The sequence below is a fragment of the Triturus cristatus genome, chromosome 9 (assembly GCF_964204655.1).
Source record: "Triturus cristatus chromosome 9, aTriCri1.1, whole genome shotgun sequence".
In the NCBI taxonomy this organism is placed as follows: domain Eukaryota; kingdom Metazoa; phylum Chordata; class Amphibia; order Caudata; family Salamandridae; genus Triturus; species Triturus cristatus.
This window is the reverse complement of record NC_140592.1, coordinates 64,911,485-64,930,821: the sequence shown is the minus strand read 5'-3', so window position 1 is coordinate 64,930,821 and position 19,337 is coordinate 64,911,485.

The following is a 19,337-nucleotide window of genomic DNA, read 5'->3' as shown; positions in this document are numbered from 1 at the left end:
CAACAGTAGTTAAACATATTAGCATTGCATGTCTTTCGTGTTACACATTCTGAGGCCACTGTTGCTGATGCAAAAACATCAGGGCCCTCTGCATTATTTTTCATCTCCCACTGAAGGCCTGTGAAATGACCCTTCGTTGACCCTTCAAGACTATAGTTCCCCTTTTGTACAACTTTCTTGGGCCACCCATCAGGCTCCACCCACCCTCACACTTTCCACAAATTGGGATCTATGGTGTCGCGCTGCTTTCTAGGCTGATCTAAATGTGCTGTAAGGTCGTAGGGACTTTGCACAGATGTTTCTTATCTCAGTGCTAAGCAGAAAGCGCTCCATTTGAGGGCATTTGTCCTCCTCTGCTCCTCCACCTAAGGATGGAGTGCCAACATAAAAGAACCAAGGCCCATGTACGTCATTCCGCATAGATACTGCCCAAGACCTATGACTTTGGCAAGGGTGTCACTTGTGATCAAGTCCACGCAAGTCCATGTTTTAGGCAGGACCAGTAATTTGTTATGTGTTGCTGCAGTGTCTATGCAAACAGGAATGCTACCAGGAAGTGCCTCACCAACATGGGCTGCGTTTATTCTTAATATTGCCTTGCTGGCTGAGAGACCTTCTCTTCCAGCATGGTGAGGCAGAATTTAAGCAATGACAACTGAAGGTGCAGACCTGCTCGTCATTTAAAACTCAAGTTCTACATGTCTTCTCATCATACCCTCCCTGAATATTTATTCTGCTCATGCCCACCCTAACCCACATGCCACACCATCCCGTAACCATAAACCCTCTCTGTCTTACACAGATCCTTTATTATGGAGTTGGTTTCTACTCATCCAATGCCAAGTGGTGTACAAAAGGCCCACGAACCCCTCGCAGTGCGGGTGCATGGTTTCTTGTTTTGAAGGGGGCTCCCTCACCCTCTAAGCCATGCTGTTGCATGCCTTGCAGAATGGGTGCAATGGCATAGAATAAGACATAGTTAAACGCTCAGGAATTCCAGTCTGCTTTACCGTGAAGGCCCCTGCAGTGTAGAGGGGTCCAACAGTTCACTGTGCCCTCATTGAACCCATTCTGCGGGGGGGGGGGCATCATTTTGCGTTACTCCACTGTCAATGCTGCTCAATGAGGTGGCCTTAACCTTAGGAAGGAGTGCTCTGGCCAGAGCTGTGGCAGCACAGGACATTAGGGTCGAATTGGTAAGATGGGCAATCGGGCAATGGGCGATTGGCCGATGTCTGAGTTGCAAATGTAGGCCTCTTTTTTGGGTAGCATGGAGTGTGATTTGGGCTTTGTCTGTGCTGTTCAGATGCCGCCAGCGCCCAGTGGGGACCTAAGCAATCGTTCTGGAGGCAGATGGGCCTATGTTACCTTCCTTTTACCAACGGGGATGGGGTTGGGGGGGTGGAGGTGTCATTCCCAGTCTCTAGCTGGGCCGAGCCTTCAATCCTATGCAGATTGAGCAGGGGGGCTCAGCAGAGGTGGCCTAACATATTTATCTATCCATTTGTTATAGCGCAAACTTTACCCAGAGGTGTCAGAGCACCTTACAATAGAACAAAGTAAATTACATAAGCAATGAGAGTAGCATGGAAGTAGGTAAAACTACTTATAGATACTCATGGTGAAAGTTATATATTAACAAGTTAAGATACATTCAAGATTACAAAATACGAAGAGGTGGGGCGATTACGGTTATACAAGTACAGAATATATATTTACAAAATTGAGCTCTCATGAGTGTCATGTGGCAATCAGGGTCCTGACCTGGGATGAGGCAAATTATTCATAGACCTGTTTTTGGAAGAGAAGAGTTTAAGATCTGTTTTGAAAATCCAGAAAGAGGCAGTGGTCCAAAGGATTGAAGGTAGAAAGTTCCAAATTCTAGTCAAATTGCCTGAGAAGGACAGAGGCATAAGCCTTTCCTTTTTGAAAGTTGAAGGCTCGAGCAGTACATTTTCAGCATTGCATGATGGTCTTGAGCCGCCTGATATTTTGAGTTTGTTGGCTAGGTAGCAAGGAGTGGAATTGTGCATGGCTTTATGGGTGATGCAGGCAGTCTTGTAAATTGACCTAGCTTCAATGGGAAGCCAGGGACGAGAAATCAGTATGGGTGTAATATGATAATTTCTTTTGGCCCCATAGACAAAAAATGCCGCTGAATGGAGGATGGATTTTAGAGGGGATAGGTGGGTTTTGGGGAGGCCAGCAAGGAGAGAATTGCAGTAGCCCTGTCTGGAGAGAACCAAAGATTGTACCAGAGTTTTCAGGTCTTGCTCAGGAATGAAACACTGAATACCCCAGAGAAGGCGCCATTGGTAGCATGTGGTCTTGGCCATGGTGTGGATTTGGGAATGTAAGTTGAGTCTTTTGTCCAGGATAACACCTAGGGATTTGGCACCTTTAACGATGGTAGTTTTTTTGTTAAGAATGTTCAGATTATCCATCCATGATTGAACAGGAGGAGGAGAGTTTGAGTTAGAGATGAAGGAATTCAGTCTTAGAGGGATTCAGAAATTGATGATGAGATGTCATCCAATTTTGGATGGAGTTGAGGGTGGTGTCGAAGATTGATATGTCATGTGCGGAGGACACCTTTAGGTAGAGTTGGATGTTATCAGCAAAGAGGTGATAATGGATCCTGGATTTTTTTAGAAGGTTTCCTAGCGGTTCCATGTAAAGATTGAAAAGGGTGGGTGCGAGGATCGAATGTTGATCCACTCCTTTGATGTAGAGAGACAGTTTGCTATTTTAATCTTCTAAGATGTGCCCGAGAGGTATGATTCAAACCATTTGAGCACTGTGGGTTCAAACCCCATTCTTTATTTTAATGTGTTCAGAAGAGTGTTGTTATTAACAGTGTCAAAGGCAGCAAATAGGTCCAGAAGCATCAGGAGGCAGGATTTGCCTGAGTCGAATACTCGCAGGGCATCATCAATAACCTGTACCAGAGCTGTTTCAGTGTGCAGCCCTATCATTCCTGACAATGGAATAGTCTGGGGAGAGCAGAAGACTGAAAGTAGTGTGGGAGATGTCATTGAACTAGGTCTCAGTGAGGAAAAGTACATCAAGTTTGTATTGATTGATAGTGTCTGAGATTTCCAGCTTGTGTTTAGTTACAGATCTACAGTTGGGAAGCAAAGAGCGCAGCTCAGAAATTATTGATTTGGTGAATGGGGTGTCAGGGCTTTTAGAAGTGATAGGGGTGTTGTTCCTGTATGTAGGTGCCTGGTTTGTAAAGGGCTTGCGTTTGGTTCGGACCAGTGAGATAGTCGGTATAGTGCACGCATATGTGCTGTCTGGAGAAGAGAAGGTGAGGGAGTAAGAGGTATTGTAGCTAGCCAGTAAATTGGAAATATCTGTTGGGGACAGATTGCATGCAGCTCTTTTGGGGCATGGGAGGAGAGTACTCCTAGGGATAAGGAGTTTGGGGTATTGTTTACTGACCAGGGGGAAGAGGGCGTAGGGTAAAGTAGACATTTTGGGACTTAGGTGGGAGATTGTAGCTCCAAGTTGGGAGATTGAGGAGAGGAGGTGGCCTAGTTCATTCTCTAAGGAGCGCAGAGCTCAGCATGGAATGCTGTGTTGCTCAATACGGGCGATGGGTTCTAAAGAGGGTTCAACTTGAGAGGTAGAGGAAGGAGGGGGAAGTAAAGAAGATGTGCTGGGGTATTGGATTATGACGTGGAGGGTGTAGAGTCAAGTGATGTTGGTTTGTAATAAGTTGGATGCTGCTATGGTGAAGAAATAATTCTCAGGCCATTCATTGAAAGAGATAGATGAATTGTGTATTAAATGAGGTGGAGAAGGCTGAAGGCGGTGGGTGCCGGAGACATGGGTGATGAGGAGAGTTATCCAGAAGGGTAGATGTAGAATGTGGAAGGTTCTTCTTGGGAAGAGAAAAGGGGAGGGGAAAGGTAGAGGTTGTCATGGGTAAGTAATGAGCCGTGTGTCAGTACAGGAATGAGGGTGGGGTGAAGAGAGATGTATGGGGTGTGTGAAAGATTCAGGTTAATAGTTGAGGACGCATTCAAAGAAGGGTGGGGTGGATAAGAAGGAAAAGTGTATGGTGGAGAGGTTACTATGTGAGCTGGGTAGTCTAGCTGTTAGAAAAATGGACTGGCTAAGGGGGTGAATAACCTAGTTGGCAGAAGGGTTTCTTTGATATCCTCTGATGATAAGTGCTGGCCATTTGATGGGATGGGGTGTTGAGGATAACGTCCTGGGTAGAGAGATTGAGAGGAGGGGAAGCAGGGGAAAGGAGGGGTTGCTGGTGGGCCAGAGTGGAATCCTGTTCCTCTTGGGGGAGCTGCCTCCTGGTGTCCCGGTGAATAGGGAAAGGTGAGTATGAAGTGAGGGAGGAGTCCATTGGAGAGCCTGGAGGGAACGGCGTGCCAAGAATGGTGAGCAGGGATGGAAACAGATGTCTTTAGCTTGAATTATGACCTTTCCATTGTTGTACAAAGAGATAGTTAGTGATCCATTGAAGCAAGCTGAAGGGGACATTTTTAGTTGGTACCCGTGTGGGATTGAGGAGGAGGAAGTAACGTTAAATGAGTTGTTGAAGACAGTTGTTCAAGAAGAGATGTTGTTGGTGAAGAAAATTAGGTCACTTTTTTGCCTCTTTTATTGGCCGCTGTGGTATTGGTTAGGGGTGGGCGGAATTTGCGAAAGTGACTTTCGCAAATTATCGCAAAAATGTTACAAATCTCCGCAAACACGCGGAAATATCGCGAAGATGCGGAAGTTTTTTTCCCGCCCGTTCGCGGTATTTTCTGCATGGGTGCGGCTCGCCAACTTACCCATGCGGTTGCTTGCGGACGCGGCCATCTTGTTATCACTCTTCTCGCGGTGCATGATCGCGAGAAGAAAGACGTGATCGCGCGACCAATGACATTACTGCGGGCGTGAACTGGAGCGAGACAGCGCAAATGGCTACCAACAATCCAACATCTTGTGGAGAACGCGACCGGATCGGGAAAACTTGTCGGCGAACGCGGGGATTCAGGCAAGGCGATCGCGCGCGCGCGAGAGAGAATGTATTATTTTACAGTGCGAGCAAGAACCAAATTATCGCTAAGCTGCGGAATGCGGAAATTTTGACATGTTTGCGCTCTCCGCGGAACGCGATAATGTCAAATTATCGCAATTTCCGCGAGCGGAACTGAAATTTAGCCCATGCCTAGTATTGGTCGACAAAAAGGGAATCGGGAAATTTTTCAAGGGTATTATCTTTGAACCTTTTTTCCAATGCTTTGGACAGATTGGGAGGGTAGATGATCTTAAAGCAGTTGGCTCCAACTCGTTTACTTTCACTCACCATATTCAGGTGTGTTTCACCAGTGTGAAATAATCTGTGCACAAAGCGTGCAGACAACATTTGCATTTTTTTATCTCCATGAAGTTAAGAAGACAAGCCTCTTTCAGAGACACCACCCCCTTCTTTTCGTAAAACATAAAACACTGAAGCAGGCGCAATCTGCAAATGTGGGACACTTTTTTGAGCTTGTCCGTGGCCTATTTTTGATCCCAATCCAACGCTGCAGGATTTAAATAAAGCGGCTGTGCGTGCAAGAAGACAGATTAGCGTGCGTGGCCAACTCGAGCAGAAACATTCCCTTCTCTGTGTCTCTGTAACAGGAGCCTGCTAGCAACCAGGGTGGGGTGTAATAACAGTCCCAGTCATAAATCTTTCTGTGCACTGCACCCTAATTGATTGCAGCATCTTCTTGGCCCTGAGAGCTTGACTGGGACATCAGGATTCTGGGATATTCCCAGGCAGGCCTCAAGGGGGTGGAGCTGGTTCCAGATCCCAGCTGCTCAAGCTGAGGCCAAGTGAAGAAAGATGTACAGTTTCACAGTCACTCTTTTAGTCATTTTCTTTCCACGAGGGAGTGGGGATCGGGGGGGGGGGGGGTGGGAGGGTAGGATGGAGTGGATTATGTAAGTACATTGAGGTCTAGCAAGGGGCCATGGTGATGGATGTTAATGTTAGTTTGATTCAAACCCTCAGGATAAAATGAAACTTCTATCTCCATGACTTCAGTGTGGAAATTTAGGCCCTGATAAAGAAGGGCACTAATCCTGTTGCACCCAAAAAAGGATTATAATCTTGGCATAAATGATGATGTCTTAGTGGCCTAATGCGTCCACTGTAGAACCCTGTGTTTGACTTCATGGTCACAGATTCAGATCCTGGCGGATTCACTCAGCCTTTCATCCATCTGAGGTCGATAAAATGAGTACCATTGTGTTGGGTAACAATTAACATCCCTTAGTCAGAGCCAAGATACCCTTAGGTGAACGTGAGCTTTACAAATACACATTTTTTATGGTGTTTGCACCTCTAATTTCCAGCTTAAAAACCTTCCACAAACAGCGAAAGCAAATTATGCAACATGTCATTTTTCACTCCCAGTAATGGGTAGAATTGTGCACTAATTGTGCATTTCAGGACGCACAAACCTTAACCATAATTTGTGTATTCTCCTTAGGAGTTATGTTGACTTTGTGTCTTGCGAGGCCAGAGCTGTAATTGGAGTCTTAAGGTCTTTAAGTGGAGTGGGAAGGGACTGGTCCATAAGTGCAAATTTAAAAAACTTTGTTTGCAAAATAGCAGACCTGCCAGCTCACATGGAGCCACCGTGTCACATGACAACAGTACTCTTAACATCCAGTAGAGAGGCAATGTCACAAGTTGAGCACATGGTGAGCTGGAAACCCTCCATAGAGTTTTCTCTCAGCTTGTTTGAGGAGGCCTTGCACCATGAAGGTCTAATATAGGTTTTTTTTTATCCCCCCCCCATAGCACAGAAAGCTTCATCAGTACCCTTTGTTTATGTGTTCTGGGGATTGTAGGCGAGGTTGAACTTTTCAAGGCCCTGTCATCTTTACAGCCCTCCGCCTCCTACAAAGCCCACTTTCTTTCTCCCATGCTGAAGGTTGACAGGTCTGAAGCAGACAGAAGCCCTCTCTAGTCTGCAGCATGAGAGAGGCTCAGAGAAGGAAGCAACCAGACTAGGGGCCTAGGAGCATGGATGAGTCTACTTCACAGTGCAGTGATCAGCCACCCAACCTCTGTTGGGTGAGTCTACCTCCTGGCCCATAAATCTCTATCTGAATATCTAATAACGTTATGTCTGTGATAATCTTTCTGCCTGGCCGCTTCATTCGGACACTGGCCCGGGCTGCTAGTCCTGTTCATCAGCCAGCCAGCCTCTTCCTAGGGTTTACGCTGCTTCCTGTCCCATCGCCCCCCTCTGCTGGAGCTGCGTAAGTCTCATAAGTTCAGTGAGGCTATGCCTGATCACTGACCTGCCCCAGCCCTCTTCACTTCCCCTCTCGGTTAGAATCGCAAGCATCCCTGCTGCCTGTTGCACCTGTCTAACCAGTGGCGGCTCCTCCGCTAAGGCACAGGAGAGTCGCCCAACTGCTCTCCAATCAGAGTAAAAGGAAAAATAGAATAATAATAACCTAAGGTATTATTTTATTTTTTGTATCTTGCAACAAGGTTAGGGCGAGGCAGGGCTGGGCTCCCATGATGCCAGAGGGAGGAGGAGTGGCACCTTCAGTGCGCATGACAGTTTGGTCGGCCACCTTGCGCCGGCCAAACCATCATACACACTTAGCATGTTCTCCACTGGGCTGTAATGCACAGCCTGGGTGGAGAACATGCACAGGATATCAGGATCCCTATCTGAGCGCCGAACCAAAGTGCTCAAACCAATCACGACGCTGCTGTCATGGTGATAGCAGTGTCCTGATTGGCTTAGGGGAACCTGGGTGCTGCCAGGAGTCAGGAGGACAGCAAGGACGAAGAAGAGGCTGCGGCTGATGACCGGCGATGAGGTAAGTCTTCTCCTTTTTCTAAACCCCCCTCCAAGCTTCCCCACCTACCGTTCCCTACCAGCCGCCACTCTGTATAACAAGTAAGATGGAGGGTGCAAGGGATGAACTTCCTGTGAATTGAAGTGAGTGTTTGCTCTGTAAATCAGTCCACCCAATTATACCTTGATATCACGCATGGAAGACCAAGTCAAGGCGCTGCTTGCTGTGCCAGGGCAATTTTTCTTTAAAACCATATAGATACATTCTGTCAAAACATGAAGTGGATCCTTGAAATCTGTAGAATAACCCCCAGCGGTTGATAATCATTGCCCGGGCCAAGGGCGGGCCCGTCCTTGCCCGTCTCTGACCGATTCTGACTGGACTGGGCCACATCTCTAACGCTGCTGCTGTGGCACTATACCTAAGGTAGAAGGGTGCACTTATATTGATTGGACTTGAAAGTGTTTGTTGCATTTCCTTGTTTTGCTTTATAGGCGAATACTTTATATTGCTAGTATCCTGCTCCGGTGGAGTAAAATATTATCTCCCAACTGACTTCATCTAGGCTATCGACTATATTGGCTCTAGTATTGTGTGTATAGTGTAAAATGGCAACCAAAGGGAAACGTACCGGTGGGTGTGGGTCTGTGACGGGTACTCTTGACCAGTTTATCACTAGAGCTGTATCAGTTCTAGAGCACGAACTAACTATAACTGAGCGGCGCCTGTCCGCAGAGCTAGCGCAAGCCAGACGCTCATCCTTGGGAATTTTGGCACTGGCTAAATCTCCTTCGAAGCTAGCGGGTCAGGATGGGGGTGATTTAGTATCACGGGAGAATCTTGGGGTTAGTACTTCTATATCGCAGTCCTGTAGTGTTGTGTGTGATGTTCCTGGTGACTCAGGCGACATAGCTATAACAACATGCAGCCCCCCCGTTACTGCTAAATCTGCTTTAACCTACCCGCAGACAAGGGCTAGCAAAAAAATTGTAAAACCTCCCAACCCTAAGAGGAAACGAGTAGGGACGTCCCAGGGAGGGAGAAAGTCCAAACAACCTAATGTTACGGAAAAATCTCCAATGGGGGTGACTCAGGACGAAGATCTTTTATCTCCTAGTGGGAATGTTACTAGGCATATAGATCAGCCCCAATCGAGTAATATGATTCCCCAGATAGAGAAAATGGTCCGTTCTCTGATACTACCTCTGCTGGAAAGGGTTAAACTGGTTAGTGAGAAGGTAGATCGATTAGAACAAACTGTCTTAGACAATTTTTGTTCACTTAAAAATGTTATCAAACTAGCTACCAAGGAAAGGGATAATCTTCTAGGGGTGTCTTCTACCCTCCCTATTCTCCCGCTGGTATCTCCTGATTATGAAGTAATGTCCGGGGTTACACCTGAGGCTGCTCTCCCCAAGGCACAGGTTACTGACAATCCTATTAAACAATGTGTTGGCCATGCGGGAGATAACCCTACGAGTGTGTCCAGTATCAATGCTGGAAAAAAGTCTGTGAACAAGGGACGGACTTTGGAATCTGGGGTTAAAAACAGTACATTGTCTAGGGCTCACATTCATTTGCCCCCTGCCTGTACTCCTTATGTAGCTGTACTGACAGGAGTCCCGGAATTAAATGAAGGTGTTCTAGAATCGTATCAGCAATTAAAAAACAAAGTTACCTTCTGGCTAAATAGGAACAGACCGCTTCCAAACTACTTGGATGGAAAGATCCTCTTTGCTAGAAGAGTTAGTTGGGTAGGCCCAAGACCCAAAGACGTTCCTGGGGACTCCATTATTGTCAACTTTGGAGATAGTCGTACAGTGCATTATATTTGTGACTCTCGACTGGCTTGCGACCAGTCAAAAATTGGGGTACATGACTTAGGGTATTTTTACAATTCTAATCCCAATATTCCTGTAGGATTTAGCCCAGCTCTGAAAAATTGGGAAGCAAATGACCTGTGCTCCTCAGTAGCCTTTGCCTGACCGGTATCTGGGCCGCAGTTACTTATTACATCCCTTAATCCAAGTATCCCAGCCGGAGGGCCTAAGCTTAATGAATCTGTATGTTACTCCCCTGTTAACGGGGCGGCTGAGATAGTAGATGTAGTTGTAATAACCCCTGAACTGTCTACGGAAACACAACGTGGACGTGAGCAGTCGTGTGCGGACCCTGCACACGTCCAAGGCCAAGGAAGGGAGGGGGGATCAATGGTTTCTTGGAATATTGCAGGCTTAAAGTCAAAAATGGACTCCCCGGAATGGTTAGCTTATATAGGCAACTTTGATGTCTGCCTCTTCCAGGAAACCTGGTCCTGTGAGCCCCAGTTCTTACAGGGGTTTCTGAATTGTTATGTCCCCGCAACCCAGGATCTAAGGGGGCGCCCAAAGGGAGGCCTGGTAATCTGGGTTCGACAGGATGTATTTCCTGAGGCTTGTGCAATATCTACTGGGTCTGAGGATATCCAACTAGTCAGGGTGTCACTTGGGATCCTGGGTGACCTGGATATCTACAACTTGTATCTGAGAGACCCCAATAGGACGGGCTCCCAGGTTTTGGCTCACTTAGTTTCCCTTATAGACCAGCACTCAGGTGGGAGGCGAATACTTGTTGCTGGGGATCTGAATATTACCTTCGAACCACTCTTAGACCTTGACTTTGGGTGGGGCGATGAAGCTGTGGAAGACCAATTGTGGGGGGTACCTGTGCTTGATCTCAGTCCAATTAAAAGGTGGACTGAGACTATTGTCCAGGCTAATGCTCTCTGCTATGAGTATGGTCTGAGGGCCCTGAATGGGAGGACGCCAGGTGATAAACAAGGGGCGAAGACATTTGACAATGGTCGGCATTCTAGCAGGATTGATTATGTTTTATGCAGCTTGAAATTATGGCAATCAGTTCTAGACATGGTTGTTGAGGCTAGAGTTGAGAGTGACCATAACCCCATCTGTGTAACTCACCGATGGTGGTCTAGTAATTGCCTAATAGCCGGTGAGATGGTTCCGTGCCTCTCTGAGGTAATTTTAACGAATAATATGCGTAGACTCAAGTGGGGGGAGCTCGAGCATAACATCCTGGCTATTGCCGATATAGATAAGAAATTAGCTGATTCTATTGTTGAGCTTGAGGGTATGCTAATCCATGTCCCCGGCAATATTGAAGTCACTGAATGCCATGACAAGTTGTTTGCTGAAATAGGTTCCTATTTTACGAAGCCTTTGAGGAACAAGAATAAGGCTCCAACTAAGAAGAATAGATGGTATGACGGTGCTTGCAGAGAATCTAGGGCCAACCTGGTGAAAGCTCTGTCTAATGGAGGAAAGGATTGTGTCCGCTTCGCCAGACTAGCATATAAAAAAGCTGTAAGAATGGCCAAAAAGAACTGGGACGAGCAACGTTGGCTTGATTTAAAAAGTGCATGTCGTACTAGAGATTCCCGGTTATTTTGGAACATTCTTAAGTGGGACAGAGGTGGGCGGCCTGATAGTCCTTCTAATTATGTCTCACATGTAGAGTGGGTCCAATATTTCAAACCTCAATATGCTTGCAATATCTCGTTTAATTTTGCATGGGTGCCAAATTATGCTTTTTTCTCTCAGGGTCCCTTTTGCATCCAAGATGCTAAAAGGGCCCTATGCTCAGTCACCAGTGGACGTGCCCCTGGCCAGGATAGGGTTCCTTCGGATGTTTTTCTCCATAACAAAGATAACTGGAGCAAGTATATATCCCTACTGGCTAATGCTGTGGCTGCAGGCGCACCAGTCCCAAAATCATGGAGGGGGGCAGTCATCATACCTGTATTTAAGAAGGGTGATAGGATGCTCCCGGGAAACTATAGGCCAATTAGCCTTATTGATTCCATCCAGAAGGTGGTAGGGAGGATGGTCTTGAATCAAATACAAGAATGGATCGATGATAACAACATTCTGTCACCCTTCCAAGCAGGTTTTCGGAAACTAACCAGCACGGTGGACCAAGTCTTTTACTTTGTCCAGCTCCTTTGGAAGGTGGTGACATTGGGGAAGGGCAGTCTTTACGTAGCTTTTGTTGACTTAAGAGCTGCCTTCGATCTTGTTCCCCGCCACCGGTTGTGGGCAGTCCTTGAGAGGCTAGGTCTCCCCAAAGAAACTTTGACAATGGTGATGCATTTGCATGAGTCCAATTATGCTAGGATTCAGTGGGGTGGGGCGGGAGAGGACACATCTGAGTTCCCGGTTGAGCGTGGTGTGCGACAAGGTTGTACTATGGCACCCACGCTCTTCTCTCTTTACATCAATGGGATAGTTGATCTCATGCTCTCTGTTAATACCGACGCACCAAGGTTGGCTGGTGTTTCCATCCCCATACTATTGTTTGCAGATGATACGCTTATCGTATCCAGAACATCTAATGGTCTGCAAAAAGCCCTCCGCCTGTTTGATGAGTTTTGCCTTGACCATGGTCTGGAGGTTAATGTGGCAAAAACGAAATTTATGGCCTTTAACCCTAATAGCAGCTTCCAAGGGAAAAGAGTGTTCATGAATGGGCAACCTTTAGAATTGGTAACCAATTTTACGTATCTTGGATTGCAAATTTCAAGTAGTATTAACTGGCGCCGGCATCTTGAAATGGCCTCCCTGCGATTTAAACAGTTAACTGGTGCCCTGAGCAGGGAATTTAGCAGGTCATTCACAAAACCAATAAGCCCGGTATTGCAAGTTTATGAAGCGAAGGCCCTAAACTCTGTCCTTTATGGGGCGGAGCTCTGGGGTTTTGATCAGCTAGCGACTTTGACAAGTGTGGAGCATAAATTCCTTCGTAGTATAACTGGTCTTCCTCAGAGCACCCCTCTGATCCCACTTAGGTATGATCTGGGCAGGAGGTCCATTAAGGATATCGCAAGGCTCCGCCCGGTCTTATACTGGCGGAGGCTTTGGACTACTCCTGAACTTTCCCATTATGCCAATGGCCTCATGGACATTATAAAAACTGATGTCTTTCATAAAATCGAGTGGCTGAAGAACTTACATGCGTCTTTAAAAGACATGGGTATGGAAGGGATGTGGACTGACCCAGCGACTGCCCAGTTTCCATCAAAAAGTTCTCTCAAAATAGCATACTGGGAAAGAATTGATTCCCAGGTATTGAGTAGAGCTACAGGGATGTCCGGGAATTTTCTGGAGTTCAAAGACTCCCCCAGCCTTGAACAATATTGGGATTTGGTGACTAATGTGGGCGACAGGAAACTCTACTTTCAGTTTAGAGCTGGCTCCTTGCCTCTTAGATTTTTGACTGGAAGGTGGGCCAGGAACTCGGAATTGCAGTGCCCTGCATGCGGGGCTGCAATTGAAACAGCTCCCCACTTTCTGTTTGCCTGCCCGGCATTTACCATTCCAAGGCGCGTTTGGCTTTCCCCAATGTGTAAATCTCTCGGCACAAGGAGCTGCGCTGTAGCATTACGCATTTTGCGCACTAGCTCTTTAACAATAGTTTCTGTCGCATTGGCAAAATATTTGGGCTGGGCATGGGCATTGCGGAGAAAAACAATTAAGCGTACCCTTGATGGCCTTTAATGAATTTTGTGTTTGGGTTTTCCCTTTCATCACCTGTGCCAGGGACAATTTTAAAGTGTTTTTATTACTACATGTCAGTCCATCGAAGTGTTTAATGTTTTTTTAAAGGTATTTTAATGTATTTATTGAAATGTATGTTTTTATGTACTATGTTTGTGTCTTTTATGATTGTTTCTTAAATCGAATAAAGACTTATGAATTGAATTGATAATCATTGCTTGAATAAAGGAAAACTCTTTTTATTCCACTAAGAAAATCTGAATTTCAACAATGACGTGCTTATCATATGTTAAAAGGAAGCGCACAAAGAGACATTTTACTAGACTCCTTTACTGCTAAATTGTGGTTTCATTTTACTGTAACATCACTTAGGATGCACCTATCAAAAAGCAGAAGGAGATTGCAAAGATGTTTCTGCTGGGGACCTGGGCCATAGAGTGATTGCCCAGCAAAACCTTCTTTTCATCAGTGTTAATTGGATTGAATAGCTTCCTGGACATTATTAATAAGACAGAAATGGACCTTGATATCCGCCATTTACAGATGAGGTCAAGGCCACATGGTGTGTCATGGCTACTCTCCTTGGAGATAAATGCTTTCTCATCCTGCAGAAAGCCTTGAGTACATCACCGGGTTCTGCAGATTGGCGCCAGAGCAGACCAATCAAAAGTGTTTGAAGAAATGCCACACACCTTTTATTATTCTAAATGATGCTGCCTTTTAATAAATGCAATCCCATCCACAAAATAATCATGAAAAGGGGCCCATCACGTAAATAAACAAGCAATGGTGAAGCCCATATGTCGCGCCTATGCAAGAGCTATTGTTTTAGCCGTGTTGCTCACCAGCGTGGGTGCTGTTCTGTATGGCTAAGTGTTTGTGGCTCAGCGATGAGTGGTGTAGAGTGGCATGTTGTATAGTGGCATGTCGAGAAGTGATGTTGTTATATGGCCATTAGGTTCATTGTCGACACTGCTAAGTTAGCCTGAGCTCTGCTGCCATGATGCTGCTTTTGCGCACGTTACTACATGACTTTATTTTGCAAGACTCTGTTTGCTCCTTTCACATGAGAACTGTCTGCTTTTCGTGTTCTGCTAGTTCCTGGAGTTTAGTCTGAACACGATGTGCAAGGTCATTAAACAATGCCCCTTGTTATTCTGTTCTGGTCAGTCCTTGGCACCTAGACAAAACATGCTAACACAGCTGCACTGCTGGAAACTTGTGCTTTGATATTATGGGGGTGCATGTTGTTCAAACACACACTTGGAGGGAGAAGAGCTATGCTGGTCCTATGATGTAAAACTTCCATCTAGGCACTAAGGAATAGGGTCTGCTGACAAAGCCCAGAGAACTTCCTTTATATAATAAAACTCAAACTTACCAAGGGGAGGGTGGTTAGGCCTTATAGTCTTTTTTCCACTGTCTGTATATGATGACATCCCTCTTCATATTCTATGGAATTGTAACAATGCTAATTGTTCTGAGTTTATGCATTTCGCTGCAGGTAGTGGCTCGTATACTTCATTATAGAGCACGATAGTTAAAATAAACATTTTGAACTATAACCGTGACTTTCAATTCTTATTGTGGGCAAGTACGAGTGAGTGAGCAAAAGGGTATATCTTGCTACCGCGATTCCTGAGAGAGTCGGGAGTGTAATGTTCTGGGTTGTCTAATCATTTGTAGCTTCGTGATTATGTAGGAGAACGAATGAGACACTATAGCTAGTCGGTTTTTGGATTTTGGGTACTAAGGTGGTAGGAAGGTACAACCCTATACACCAGGGTCCTGTTTTCTTGCGCATAGTTCTGTGCAGAATTCCCGCAACAATGTGACGTGGAGTGTCGTGCCATGGAGTCTCGTAGAGTGAAGTGTTGTAGAGTGGAGTGCTGTAGCAGCATATAATGCAGTGACATAGATTAGAGCAGTGCGGAGTAGATTAGAGTGGCAGAGTGCAGTGGCATAGAGTGCAGTGGCGCAGAGTGTAGTGGTGCAGAGTAAGTAAAGTGGAATACAGTGCAGTGTCATAGAGTGCATGGGAGCAGAGTACAGGACAGTGGCATAGGGTTCAGTGGTGCAGAGTGGTGCAGAGTGCCGTGACATGAAGTGACCTGACGTAGAGTGCGTGCAGTGGAGTGTCGTAGAGTATCATAGCGGCATAGAAAACAGTGACGTAGATTAGAGTGGTCCAGAGTAGACTAGACTGGCAAAGTGCAGTGGTGTAGAGTGTAGTGGTGCAGAGTAGAGTTAAGTGGAATAGAGTCCAGTGGCATAGAGTGCAGTGATGCAGAGTAGTGTTGAGTGGCATTGAGTGCAGTTGCATAGATTGGTGCAGAGTACAGTGGTGTGTCGTGATGTGTCATGTCATAGGGTGGTGTGCAATGCAGTGTCGTAGAGTGGAGTGTCGTAGCGGCATAGAATACAGTGACATAGACTAGAGTGGTGCAGAGTAGACTAGAGTGGCAGAGTGCAGCAGTTTAGAGTGCAGTGGCATGGAGTGTAGTTGTGAAGGAGTGGAGTGGTGCAGAATAGAGTGGAATAGAGTGCATTGGCATAGACATAGAGTGCAGTGCTGCAGAGAGTGGCGTGTCATGGAGTGGAGTGACGTGTAGTGGAGTGTTGTACAGTGAAGTGTCGTAGCAGTGTATAGAATGCGGTGGCATATATTAGAGTGGAGCAGAGTAGACTAGAGTGGCAGGGTGCAGTCACATAGAGTGTAGTGGTGCAGAGTAGAGTATAGTGGCATAGAGTAACATCAAAGCAAAGGTGCACCACACGAGAAACTTGACAATCACAAAGTTAATCTCCAATAATAAGATTTCTTCAAAACTTGTTTCTTTTATTCATTCCATTTTCATTTTGTGAGGAACATGCAATTCAGTTCCTGTCATTCTACAGATAGAACAGCCGACACGTTTCGTCCTACTACAGAACTTCTTCAGGGCGCTAATTATTGATGGAATACGAGGTAGTGTCTTCCTGAGAGTTCACCAATGTCTTATTATGGGGAATAATATCCCATCCAACAAGATATTATCTGAACGACACTGAACTAGTATTGGTCCTGTTATTTTCCAGTAAATCCTTGTCGCGTATAGTCCGCAGTCAGAAATGTCATGCACACGGGAATAATGGGAATGCTTCAATTTATAATAACTGTCCCAACTTTCGCAATCTAATAGTTGCATTCCAAAACAATCTCTAGGAAATGACGTAACGATCCAACGCCAAAGCAAGAGTGCAGTGGTGTAGGATGCAGTGGAGCAGAGATGGGGAGAGTGGCATAGATTGCAGTGGTGTAGAGTAGTGCATAGTAGAGAGGCATAGAGTGCACCATCATAGAGTGCAGTGGCATAGAGTAGACCGGTGGGGTAGATTAGAGTGGCATAGAGTGTATTGGCATAGAGTAGAGTGGAGCAGAGTAGGGTAGAGTGCAGTGCATAAAGTGGAGTGATGCAGAGCGGAGTGGCGGAGAAAAGAGTGGTGCAAAGTAGAGTGCAGTGGTGCAGAGTGCAGTGGCATAGAGTGCAGTGGCGCAGAATAGAGTGATGTAGAGTTCAGTGGCAGAGAGTGCAGTGTGGCAGAGTAGAGTGTCATATTGTGCAGTAGTCTAGAGTGGAGTGGTGTTGACTTCATTGGCATGGAGTTCAGTAGCATAGAGTACAGTGGTGCAGAGTAGAGTCAAGTGGCATAGATCCAGTAGTGTAGAGTAGAATGTTGCAGAGTAGAGTATAGTGGCATTGAGTGCAGAGGTGCAGAGTAGATTGGCATAGGGTACTTTGTCATGGACTACAATCGTTTTGAGTAGAGTGGTATAGAGTGCAGTGGCCTAGAGTGCAGTGGTTTAGAGTAGAGTAGCATAGAGTGCAGTGGCAGAGAGGGGAGTTGCGCATCATAGATTGCAGTGATGTAGAATGGAGTGGCATAGAGTGGAGTGGTGCAGAGTGGAGTAGAGTCGTGTAGAGCACAGTGACATAGAGTAGACTGTTTCAGAGTAGAGTAGAGTTACATGGAGTGGAGTGGTGCAGGGTAGAGTGCAGTGGTGTAGAGTACAGTAGGATAGAGTAGAGAGGCGTTCAGTGCAGTGGTGCAGAGTAAATTAGAGTTGTGTAGAGTGAATTGGCATAGTGTGCTATGGCATAGAGCGGAGTGGTACAGAGTTGAGTGCAGTGGCATAGAGTGCAGTGGCATAGAGTGGAGTGGCGTAGAGTGATGCACAGTAGGGTGAAGTGGCCTATACTATTGTGGTATAAAGTGTAGTGGAAAAGAGTGCAGGAAGGATGCAGAGTTGAGTAGAGTGGCGTAGAGTGAATTGGCATGAAATAGAGTGGTGCACAGTAGAGAGGTATGGAGTGCAGTGGTGTAAACTCTTTATTTTCTTCACACTTCAGTACTAGAAATAAAATAGGCCTCATCAGCAGCTGGACAGATCTTCAGTAGTTAGTTGCTCTTTCCTTGCTGCTGATGCATATTGACATATTTGTAAAGTTCATTTACCAGTATTTCAATTATTGTCTTTTGGAAAATATTTGATATAATTATACCTGCTCCTTTCGCATTCTCTGTACCCCAGGAGATTTGTCACTGGATTAAAAAAAAATCACCCACTTTGCAGTAAAAGAAAGGAAAATTAAATGTTAAAGAAACTGAATAGACAACAATTTGTGGGAAGACAGTGCCTGGCACTTGACCTTGTCTTTGAATCCGCAATGATCATTCTGGTTTTCAACTCCTGCAAAGTTATCCTAGGGGTGTTGCAGCACCCCCTGCCGCCCCCACCCCCCCTTCCAGCGCTCCCCTTGGCCCAGTGCCTATGTTTGTACTAGACTGCTACCTTTCAGAACTTTTGATTTTCAGAAATATTACGTTACAACCAATCATTTACGGTGCATCCCTGGGCAAACATGGGAGCCTGAAAAGGCTGGCAAAGCCTTCTGTCCTTTCTCAAGAAAAAAAATGAATAAAATGGGGCTTGACAACTGTCCTTTACTCGGGGGAGCAAACCTAGTTCCAGAGCACCAATTCATCCTGCCCCGTTGGGTAGTCCCAGCTTGCTGCCACCCAGGGTACGAGATTACAGCAACAAAAGCCTGCTGTCCCTCACAGGCCTCCATCCTTGTATTCTCAGTTGGTTTCAATGAGTTGCAAACTTCTTCCTTCCTACACATATTTGTGAGGCAGGAGTTAGCTGTGTTGGACACATCGGCATTTTTGATGTGACTGGTTAGCAAGTCAGTTGCATCCAGTGATTGCAGTGTGGGGTGGGGGGGAGGAGGGGTGATGGAAGGGATCCTAGGCGAACGATGTGTTCATAATTTTTTAACTTTGGAAAAACAGTTCCCATACTTTTTGTACTGGTTAATTCTGAGAGTTGAAATGCTTCAGCTGAAGTGTAAGGCAGGGAGTCTCCTGTGCTGTGAAATTGAGGGAGGGGCAGACAGCTAAACAAGCCTTTTTTCCAGGGTGCCTGCTGCCTGAAAGAAATGTAGATGTGCTCCACTGGTCAATCTGCAAATGTAAAGTGTGCTTGGAAGCCGGTATTGGCTTTAATTGATAGAATCACTTGCAGCCTTCTGATGACACACATTTATTATTTTTGAGAGGTATTACATTTATAAGGCAGCTACTAGCTAAGCTGTAAAGTGTGTGGTTTTAAAAGAGAGTTATAAAAAAATGTTTCCGGATGACAGACATTTATTCTTTTTGGAGGTATTGTAAGGGAGCTAGCAGCTAAGCTGTAAAGTGTGTGCTTTTAAAAGACAGTTATGAAAACAGTAGCACTATGAGCAGCACTAACATCTATATTTTGGAAGCACTTTCTTACCTTATCGTAGCCCTTTTTGCATGTTTTTCAGCAGCTTATCTTATACTGTGTGTAATGCAAGTTTAAATACCACCTTTCATATTCACAGTGCTTTCCCCACAGTGCCCCTGCACCACACTCAGCTCGGTGCAGCATCA